The sequence below is a fragment of the Vollenhovia emeryi genome, unplaced genomic scaffold, assembly GCF_000949405.1.
Source record: "Vollenhovia emeryi isolate VEMERY1.0 unplaced genomic scaffold, V.emery_V1.0 DF939175.1, whole genome shotgun sequence".
NCBI classification, from domain to species: Eukaryota; Metazoa; Arthropoda; class Insecta; order Hymenoptera; family Formicidae; genus Vollenhovia; species Vollenhovia emeryi.
In genome coordinates, this window is record NW_011967191.1 from 1,025,203 (window position 1) to 1,037,357 (window position 12,155).

A 12,155-nucleotide genomic window follows, 5' to 3' on the forward strand; every position below is an offset into this window, starting at 1 on the left:
TCATTGCATTCGTAGCGTGAACTTCGTACCAAAATCCAATACGATCGGCAAACAGCGATAGCTCGATTTCAATTCGACAATACGATACATACGAAATTGACGATTCATCTATCTCCTAATATTAACGGGATTGCGAGCGCAAACGACAATAAGCTGCAATGTAGCGCAGGGGAGACAGTAATCCGCACTATCGATACATAATAAACACGGGCGAGATACAATTATCGTTTTGTTCGCGTTGATAAAATTTATCGTGTCCCCGCATGCAACAGCGGTATAATTTCCGGGACCCGCGTTAATCCGATTCGGCCGGCCCGAAGAAGAGAGACCCGGCTCATATCCACCTACACTATTAACGTATCAAGTGCCGTGTAATCTCAAGGTAGAGCCCGGTATCCGGAGTATCCGGAGACTGCGTATACCCGAACTTCATGAATTATTTAGCGTCGGCTGCCGTAGCACGGTGTGAGATCCGTTTAAAGCTGTGCGGCGTGGACCTAATTTTCATAATTATCACATTCACCGATTCGATTAAAGGTATAAATTAATTGAAGATACAAACTCTCGCTTTCAACCGCGTGCCGCAATTCTGATTTGTTGATATACTCCTTGACTTTGTGGATTATCGACTTCTCAACTGGCAAACTTAATATTGAAACACTGTTTCATCCCATTTAGAATTGACAACGAAATGCTCTCTGTTTTACATCGAAATTACTACGCTAATCGTTATATAACTTAATTCGATAACATGTGGGCGCTCTCACGATCGAGTTGTGTCGAAACAAATTAATATTTTGTAAAACGTAACAACTTGTGAGAATTACTCGACGATAGAAGAGTCACGCATGTGTATCTAGAGAGCTTTTATCTCTTTTCGTTCTCTTGTTTATCTTAAAAGTGTTGGCGTAATCGCCTGCACTGCAAAGAGATTTATGCACTCAGAGTTAAATATTAATTCACATTTGCGCGCGATTTAAGTTGCAGCACCTTATCCGTGCTAGGCCATGAAAGCGCAGACTCGTAGGCTTCCGTACAACCGTAGCGTTAATAAGTAACGCGACGTTCGTACGATGGCGGTTAAGAATAATGGTGCTCGCTATCCCGCTGGGAACAACGGGTTAATATCTTCCCCGAGGTTCTCTACCATCATCCGCTCCTAATAAATATGGCAATAGATTCTTTTGATCGCGAATCGCGGAACGTCTGCCTCTTTTACATATTTAACGAGCGAGCATATTTATACGCTCGGGCTTTCGGACAAAGCCCGAATTTTCCTTCCGCGGTCGAAACAAGCGCGATTAATTTTCCAAGCCCGACCGTCCTCAACGTAGCTCACGAGGCATGTTTTTCGGACGGTGAGCCTCATAAACACTTCGTGCCTGGCAGACATTTGTCATACATAGGACAACGTTACGAAGCCCTATTACTAGCCGACTTTGCTTTGCAGATGCGGCAAGATTTGCATGCGACGGCGTAAAGGAAGTATGTTAGTTGCGAGGGGGCCGAGGGACACGGAGGATCTCGTAAGCGGATGAATTTTAAAACGACAACGCCGGCCGAACTGCGTTGCTCGTGCATATTTCGGAATGAAAAAAATGGGATAACAGATTTGCGCGAGAGGCTCGTCATTTTCTTTTTATCATTTCGACCTGAGCTCCGAATTTCTCCACTTTCTGGCATTCACAAAATCCGTAGGATTTCCCAAAACTAGTTTCAACTTTGAATATCGTTACAAGAACGTGTTTACGACTGCGGAATCGTCTCCCGACAGGTCTAAATAGGACACATGTACATTGTTCTACATCCTGGTAATTTTTAACTCTGAAATATACTAAAAAGGAAAGAAAAGAGAATACTGTTCACAACTTTTTCAATATTTCTATCACGATCGTCTTATTGTAAGTTGCACTATTTCTCTGTTTTGCGATCGTTAATCTCTTTTCACTTAGTACGAAAAGTATGCTATTGACTTTTGCGGTGCTTGGTAAAAAGTTCAAGTTTCGTTACATGCTTGAAAATGTATATTTTTATACTTTTAATCAAGCCTCTTTACGCTACATTATTTAAAATGTATATTTTTGAAAGAATACTTTCTAAAAAATATTATTATGCAAATCTAGATGGTAGTCAGTCTCTTCCACGCTACACGCGCAACGAGATTGCAACGGCGACATGATAATTAATCAAAGAAACGATTGGGGTCAGATTCGCGTTACTCGCTTTCTACTACATCGTAGTCGACCGTCAATCTGAAACTGTTCTGAAACTGAAAATTTTCTGGCGGATTAATAAGACCGTAACTCGCGCCCTCCGCGTAATAAGGATTAATAGAAATTAAGGCACCACTTAAAAAATTATCAGGCTCGCCTGAAACGTGAGGATAAAGTTTAAAATTTTTGATAATATGATTACAGTGGCAGCAAAGTATAAATGGAATCTACGAGGCGGGATACGCGATATCCTTGGTAGCGCTATTGCTTTCCTTAGGAATTCTCACGTACTTCCGGTAAGTTACAAATTTATCGACGTTGTTATTATCTCTGCTACCTCAACGGGATATTAAAATTTGTATGCGCGCTAGAGTACGTTAATGCAAAAACTTTGGGAATTACTTTCGGAGGTATCCTACGCTTGAGATACGTCTAAATTGGATCGCTTAAGAGAAAAGGTATAATATCTTTTTTTAATTTAATAAGAAAACTCGTAGGTGTTTAATAACTGAGAAAAAGGCTTTTTAAGAATCTCGAGAGATAAAAAACCAGAAGAAAGTGTTCGAGAATGTTAACAGTTCTTAATTTATATCTATAAATTTATAGATTTCATCATTTTTATAAATTTCTAGAAATGTTAAAATATATTATTGTACTATTTACTTACATATAAATAATAATTATATATATAATATTATACAATAGAGTTGTTTAATTTGAATAAGTTTTAGATGTCTCTTATCTAAATACAATAACAAGATAAGTAATAAGTACATAAGTCTTATCTCTGAAGATAGTATGACCTGAACTATTAACTCTATTCAAACTATCAAACTGCTGCAGCTTTAATAGCGACCCAATCTAGACGGATGTCTACTTAGATACAATTGTTTGGTGAACTTTGAGATCTTCCTTTACTGTTCTGTAACATGAAATTAGGACTCGTTGAAAAGACTTCGGAGAAGTGCAATTGAGAGAACTTTCTTGTTTCTTTACACGCAGATCTCTCAGATGCGCACGGATTACGCTGCATATGAACCTATTCATCTCGTTCGCGTTCAACAATGCCTTATGGCTGATTTGGTACAGGTTCATAGTAGCGAATACGGATCTACTACTTAATAATGGCGTACGTATTAAAAATACAAATATAATAGTAGTCCGAAAAAACATATGAAAATAAAGGACTATGTTTTACTTGTACTTCAAAGTGTTTATTAAAATTATGGAAATAGTGTTTATGCTATTATTAAAGCTTTAAAACTAGTTTTTCCCTTCAAGCAATTTAGCTAAGTATGTACAAAAAAAGAATAGGTATACATTTACAATTGATAAAAATTGTAACCATTGCAATTTCAAATTCTACAAATTGTGTGCGTCGATGAAAAATATGTGTTTGTTTAAGATAAGTTGAATATAAAGATTAGAATTAATCAGACTAATTGTGATGTATGAAGCTAGATACGGGGGATATTTTCAAATCCATAAATGTATGGAATAATGTGATTTAAAAAATCGTAAAAAAATGATAATAGTTTATTTGATTGTAGAATTATTAAAACATCAGGACCACCAGCGTCATTAGAAACTATTGTTACATCATATTTAAGGCACAGTTACTCGGATTCGCGAGCGAATATGACTTGAGTGACTTTGAAGAAGCATTCACGAACTACCGTAAATTTACAGATACCATGTCGCATACTACACGTAGTTCTTCATTACTTTCTATTAACAAACTACGCTTGGATGCTCTGCGAAGGCTTCTACCTACACACGTTGCTAGTGAGTGCATTCACTAGCGAGCACAAATTAGTGAATTGGCTGATGGGACTCGGGTGGCCGGTGCCAGCAGTAATCGTCACCTTATACACATCATTACGTGCATCCAGCGACGATCCTGCAGACACCGAGCAGTAAGTAATAATTTGTCAATGGTCAATTGCGCTTGTAAAACGAACTACTACTCTAGAAACATTAAAAGAAGCTTTTGTTGCACAAAATAGATGAAGAAAAATCAAAATCGGATAAAAAATCGGGTCTCAAAGTGCATTAAAAAAGCTTTTACCGTATATAACAAGCAAAAGAAATAAAGTTATTGGGGCGTTCACATTTTATTATTTATTCATGATATTAAAATGGAACTGGTCAGTGCGATATCGTATTTATTAATTTGTAGAATTAAAATTAAAAACTTGTAATTCCTTTATAGGTTTACTCAAATATTGTATATCTTGAAAAAAGCGATTAACACACACATCGTCTAACAATCAATTAATGTATTTCCATTGATTTGATCTCTGGGTTGCACGTTTTATGAGGGACAGTATTTAACACTTTTCATTGTAAAATCACTCGGACAGACTTAGGTGCACACAATTCCAACACAAATTCCAACAAGCGAATCTTATACACCTACATATGACAAATGTATATTGGATATGTACATTGAAAATACATATGCAACGAATTCCAAATTATGACTCTTTAATGCGTCGTGGCTCTATTATAATTCTTTTCAAGTTATATTACAATTAAAACGGAAAAAGAAAACAGAATCTCCAAATCTCTAATTGATTAGCCACGTAGCGCGTGCAAAAATACGACCGTCTCGAATTAGGGACACGCTCGCTTTCGAATCTGTAATAGTAATGCGTTTCCGATAAACGACTACGGAAATTGAACGAGCCTTCTAATTGAAGTGTTTGGGATTCGTTGAAGGAGACTATTGACCTGTGGCACCGACCGACCACGGAAAGGGTGCCGGTCTACTCTAATTTCTCAGCAAGAACAGCATGCGGTCGGTCGTGTACGTGATGGTAAAATTAGGTATGTCCGCCGCCATGAAGCCACGATAACTAAATGTGCCGTGGTAGAAGATCGAAACCACGGTGCGACAATCACATTACCGTTCATTATATACGATAGCTAAACGAAAACTGTCGATATACATGCTGAGAAATCGGTGTGACTTTACGTACAAAGTAATCGCTTCCTTATGCATCCTCGATGCAACCTCGAGTGTAATTAATAAAATGTTTTGGCAGTTTCACATATAATGATGTTAAAATGATACGGTGCTGGTGAATTATATAGTATTTTATTTTATATTTTGTCTCGGCAAACATTTTTTTTCATTAAACGAAATAGAATCATCCATTGTCGCGATTAGAGAAAGTATATATTTGAAGAAGTGCATTGAGCAAGTGTCTGTTTTATTACGTTATTACTGATAAATCACGCAAGGGAAGAATAAACGTGATCTTAAGAACCTTTTTTTCTAGAACCTTTCTAAATCTCACGTTCGACCTTTTTGTGTGAAACCTTTTTGTAGCCGACGAAGGATCACCTTACATAACTTATTGTAGAAACCTTTTTCCCCAAAGAGAATTTTATGTATAATCCCTTATGTACGAACGCCCTGGTCTTTTAAAATATGAATTTGTATATGGCGGAGACTGGTCTAAGGATAATAGGAAATGGTAGGAATATTTTCATATCTGTCAGGATCAACAATATAATAGCCATTTTATATTCCTACTTCTTTCATTATTTTTCAGGAAATTTGATAGAGATGTATTTTTATAAGGTTTTGCATAATATCCACGTAAACTTGGCGGAGAATATCCTCTCGCGCATCGCGATTTAAAACGATCAAGTAGCGTTATGATTAATCTAGTTTCACCTTCGTAGTTTTTCGAGCTCTCAAAGTTTGAAGCGATCAGAAATTTAAGGGCAGCTAATAAAACATACCGCTACCTTCCTCTACGATACACTATAAGCATATATACCCAAGAAAATCTCCGAGAATGAATCAGCGCTTTTGAGTAGCCTCGTTACTTTACCAAAAGCGAGGTCTCGACCACAAAAAAAACCATTGTTGCGCTACCTTTTTTTTGAAGAACAATCCATCGAGGTATGCCTGTACAGCACGCGTTTTGCAGCGATTTTTTCATTTAGTTCGTGGCGCAACTTCCTGGCGCGCGTACAGGTACTTTACTTCACCGGAGGCTTTCGTAACGCGAGTTTTACACGAAAATACAAAATATAAAGGTCAGAGGACGTTGTGAAATATTAATGAAAGGGCAAAATTTGATGAATGCGCCCCGTTGTGCAATTTAGACTATCGAATGCCGTGGTGTATTGCACCGTAGTTCGATACAAGGCATCTTTTACACCTGTGTGTCGCTCGACTTTAAAACTTTTGCAGAGTTCGAAAATTGAATTTGCGACATGCTGGCGCTAAACTTTTAAGTACATAACTATATTAAGTAATTGACACAACATCGTAGACGTAGTTTTCCAATCATATTATTTACTAAAACTAATGATCTTACGTATACAATCTTACGTATACCTTTTGTGCCTTAATCGGATACACTCTTTAATGCACGTACTCTTATTTCATTTTTATTTGGAGTTAGATAAAATTCAAGTCAATTCTACATTTAAATAACATTGCGTCGTTATATCTGTCGGTACGTGTGCTAAATCCCGTTTCATTATCAATATGACAGCTGTTACCGGCTAATTAAATTTGTTATTCGATGGAAATATTAAAATTTGTTCGAAAGCTTTTCTACGCGGCGCGCCTTTATAATGAAATATGAGGATATATGCGCCAGATGCCGGAAATATACATATATCCGCGGAACGGAGCGGATATGTGTACGAATAGTTTTACGAGCGACGCAGATTGAAACATATCAGAACGTTGATGAAATAAACTGTCCGGTAACGAGCCACATTGACGGCACGTTATAAAGTATCAAGTTGATGAAAACAATGTCGTACTGAAAGCAAATGTTGTCGAGTCGTTACTGTGGATGCGGAAATTTTACGGAAACGTTCGCATGTCACGATAACGGTATTTTCTTTAAAGCATGCAATGAGTTACGTCAAATAAGAAATAATTTTGCTAATAGTCGACGAGCATTAACATCGATCGGAAATGTTTATTTAACAAGTTCTTTTTGTATTGAAAAAGTAAGTCAAATTTGTACATAAAAATACAGCCGTCTGTTACCTTCAACTTTTATTTGTCGCTTCGTATATTTTTAAATACTTTTCTCATATTATGTATATTTGTCGTTACGTCGTTTCCTATATGTACAATTAAGTGATGATATATTGTTACCGCGGAGAAAAGATTTTATTTTTAGATTTCAGTCTTACAGTCTTCTCGTGATTCATTTCACACAAGATTCGACGTCAGCATCTTCGCTAGTCTTCACTTATTCATCTATTTTCGTCGATATATTTCTGCAGTATACTCCTATCACGTGGGATAAATGTTTTATAACCGGACGGCGCTAAGGCAATATCTAGCAGCGATTTTCCAATCTACTATGTATCTTCCTCCACCTTCTGTATTTATTACAGGAAGCTCGTCGCGAAGTTATTCCCTTGACATTTTTCATCGTCTTCCTATCAGGTTTATTAGAATAGGGATTTATATTTTAAGCCTGTCTACACACGAATGTGGATGTACTTGGGTACACAAGAATCGAGGTGCGATCGATCATCTTCGATGCGCATGAACACTTTCCTTCTTACTTCCTGTTTCCTTATTAAGGCCCAGTTTCAGAGTTAGCTAGTTGTTAAGTAGTAATGCCAACCACTGAAACAAAATTCGATAAGCTATTTACAAGGTTAGATTTTGACAAGTTGCATTTTCGCAAATAAGCTTAAAAAAAAATATATATGTATATAACCTTGTAAATAGCTTACCGAATTTTGTATCAGTGGGTGACATCACTACTTAACAGTTAGTTAAGCTAACTAGCCACTTTGAAACTGTGCCTAATAAATGTGAAGCGGTCTACAATGAGACAGAAGTCAGTAGTCAGAAAACGTAAGCGAGTTATAAGCCTGTTATAAGATACTCATAAGTCGGAACGCGGCAATCATAAGAAGATTACTCAAATCCAATCCTTCTGACTTATAACTTAGAGAACATGCATGTCTAAAAGATATCTTTAAGACGTCTATTAGACGTCTTATGTCTAAAAGATGTTGTCTGGGTAACTTAATATGGACCACTCAAAGCCAATTTGGAACTCATCAAGCTTGTTGAGGCAAATGATTGCCTATAAATTCCCTCGTCTCTGATTGGCTAGTTTATAGTGACTTATGACTCGTTGTGAATCACCATTTTTCTTTATGATTTTCAACTTACGGTTTCTGACTACTGGCTTCTGTCTCATTGTACACCGGGCTTTAAATATACATGTTTCTATCTGACGAATGGCATGCACGATCCACGATATTTTCATCTATTAGAGATAACTTTCAAAGATAACGACGTTCGTGCACAAAGCAGTTTCTCGATGAAAGCAGAAACTATATGTTGAGTGTATCTTATAACGAATCAATAAATATTTCATTAATCTTCTCGATGGCAATACGCGCGTCTACAGTATCCAACGTTTTTGAGAGAAAATTTTAGAAAGAACCGCGTACACAATTTATTACCGTACACTTCATTAGAATTCACAGTATAAATTTTCATGTCTTTTATACAGGGTGGTCCTCAAATACGTTCCAAGAATAAAAAAAATGTTTCCTTAGATGATTTTGCAAGTAAAAGTTATTTATTCGTTTACTGATGAAGCATCTTATATTGTTTTATTATTTGATTAATCACGACGTGTGATTCTGTCCATCTTATTAATGTCATGACCATGCGTGACGCACGACACTCAATGACCATACAGTGTTTCCGAACGTTTTGTAGAAAAACTGTAGAATCGATAGATATTGCGCATGAGTCATAAAACTGACAAGTACTAGAAAACTTGCTTCGAGATAGTCGACGTTGCCAGAATTTACAAATTTTCCTGTAATATTGTATAATTTGTTTGTTGAACACTTTACATCTTTCCAGAACTAAGCCGTTTGTAACAAGAGTATATACGTGTATAAAAGCTTTTTCCTTGTAAAAGGAATTACTAAGGAATTACTTGTTTAACTTTCGGAACGTACTTAATAAAAATAATATAAGCTACATCAGCCAGTAAATGAATTAATGATTCACGACCAATTATTCTAATATATTGTATACAAATGAATAAACAACGAATGAAATGAAATTGTTACAATTAGGTGTTGGATCAACGAGGGCAGCTATATGAACGCGCTGGTTTATCCCGTATGCGTTTCCACCTTGTTGAATCTGCTTTTCCTATTTAATATCGTGCGAGTCCTTCTCATGAAGTTACGTGCCGGTCCCGCCATTGGAACGCGCCCTTCGCGATCTATGCTGCAAGCTTTCAGGTAGTTGAATTTTTCACTTTCTGTATGCTACCTTTCACGTCAAATTGTACATTGACATGACAGCGGAAAAAAGAACGTAACAAAGACCGTAACGAACGTATCTCTCTTACAAGAGATTTACGAGCATGTACGGTGCAATTTTTTTAATCGCGATAAATTATCCACCATTATTTTGCCAAACACCTGTCGACTCTCGTTCACTAATGCTACCTAGCGCTATTAATGTGTCATAGTCTTTTTTTCATTATTAAAAAGAGACATGTCAATTTATTCGTTGAAATTAAACGCAAGTGATTGAGATTAATTACTGATAATTTGCCGCTACGAAATAATCATTCTCGATAATAACACTTTATGACGACGTTTGATATCTTGTTGTCAGGGCCACGTTACTTTTAGTGCCTCTCTTGGGTCTTCATTATTTAGTAATTCCGTTTCGGCCACCAAAGAACCATCCTTGGGAGAACTTTTACGAGGTCCTTTCTGCAATCACAGCTTCTTTTCAGGTTGGTACTTTTAAACTTTTGCATATTGTTTTACAATTAAGAGCGAAAGAAAGTGAATTACACTGCGATCGTGTAATGCGCCTGTGCATACATACACAAAAATTGCATTATAATCTCGAGTAGATATCAAATCAAAATTATAAAGTTTCATGCATCGGAAAGCTTCATGCATTTAATATGCATTTTATTACAGCCTATTCTTTCATATATTTCGACGCATCCCTCAATGTAAAATTAATTTTTATTCCATATTATATCGTGGAAATTCTTCATATGACGCACCATAGAAACAAATAAATTAACAAAGTGAATTTTACCTTTCGTCAATTTAGAATATTGAAATATATATAGCATTGCAAATATGATCAAATCTGACGAATACGTAGCGTTCTGTGAGATAAAAAAGGGATTTTAATCTTTCTTGGAAATCTCCAGTCTCAAAGTCAAATAGCGAATTGCAGAAACAAACGCGTATACATGTTTTTTTGTGAAACATGACGCAACCGTTTGTTTTTTTAACCATCAGGTTCCGTTTAGTCAAAGATATAACTTTTTGTACGATGGAAAAATGTGCAGGTACAAACAGCATGCAAAATACTATTGCACATAAATTCACGTAAATTCGCGATGAATTCTTTGATCAATATTTGCATTTTTTCCCCCTTGACATAAACACAAGGACAGAGAGACATCCTTTCAGATTCTCACCCGAAGCAATACGAGTATCGAGCAATCAAATTTTGTGCGAAATTGCGCTTTCACGCACGACACTGCCGACACGACTGCATTGTTATATAATCGCTTTATATCGTATAAAATCGATGGGATCGCTATTTAATTGAACGATTCTGCCGAGTGAACCAGTTATCTTGGTATTCGACAGCCCTCGGTAACCATTTTATATCTGAAAAATACGGTCGTTAGCGCGCTTATGTGCGCGTCTTAACAATGTCGCGTACACCTAACCGAGAAACATCGCGCGTAAAGTGGTTTCGAACGATTTACATTGCAATCCCTTTGTTATTAAGTTTTCATATTGTTCCCACGAAGTAAAAGTACGTAAGAAAATGAATGGAAAGCGCAAATATACGAGTTCTCTTAAATACAGCATCCCCAGTGTAATTGATATTTGTAATCTTGTAGCTAATAAATTTACATATTATTCTCATTCTCTTTGTTTCGCTTTTACTCTATGTAATTCTTCTCTTGTCTTGCCGAATACTTTTATCTCAGTCTTAACTGGTGGGCTTGTAACAACAGTTCTGTTGGTGCCCTTTTACTGCTATATTGTGCAATAAAATCAAATAAAATCAAATCAAATAAAAATAAAATATTACCCTTGCCGTTACAAAAAAAGAAAGTAAGACGGAATCGGCCTTATTTAGAATAAATATCGCAGCTTTCCGCACGTACCTACAGCAATAATGTAGGGTGAAATGAGGGAAGGGAATAAAATTTCATAGCTCATTGGCGATACGATTAAATTTGAGAGTTAATCGGAAAAGCCCGTATCTCATGCGAAAGAAATTGTAATAAAGTCGACGGGAATTTTCTTCGGAAACGTTTCCCCGAGCTCGATGTCGAGATAAAATGTAATTTCTCTCTTTCCAGGGTCTCTGTGTGGCTGTGCTTTTCTGCTTTTGCAACGGCGAGGTAAGTTCCTATGGCTACGGAAACGGTCGTTTCTGCCTTCGGAGTAACTTTCGTGCCATGTAATGATATTTTCCCTCGTGGTGCCGCACAGGTAATAGCACAATTCAAGAGAAAGTGGGATGGCAGCGCCCTTTTGCGAAAACGAGCCAATTCCTGCACGGCCACAACAGTCTCGGTATGCAATATTGACGAAAAGTACAGGGTTTCTTGCGATGAGATCGATTTAAGCGACGCCTGAGCTTCCCGCCTACCTTTTTCCACGACACCCATCAAGAAATAAGACTTGAGCAAAGAACCAGGTGGATTAAGAGAAAGTGGCAGAAAACCCGTTTCATGGAATTGAATTCCTTATCTCCAAAATCGCGGATTAAATCAGTCAGTCATTGAAATCTCCCTGTTCCTTTCCGCGTTATCAGCATACTTTCCATTATAAGCGATTATATTCGTAATCTCTTCGATTCTATCAAAGCGATAAAATGTAGCTGCGCCATAATTCCCCTTGACGTTT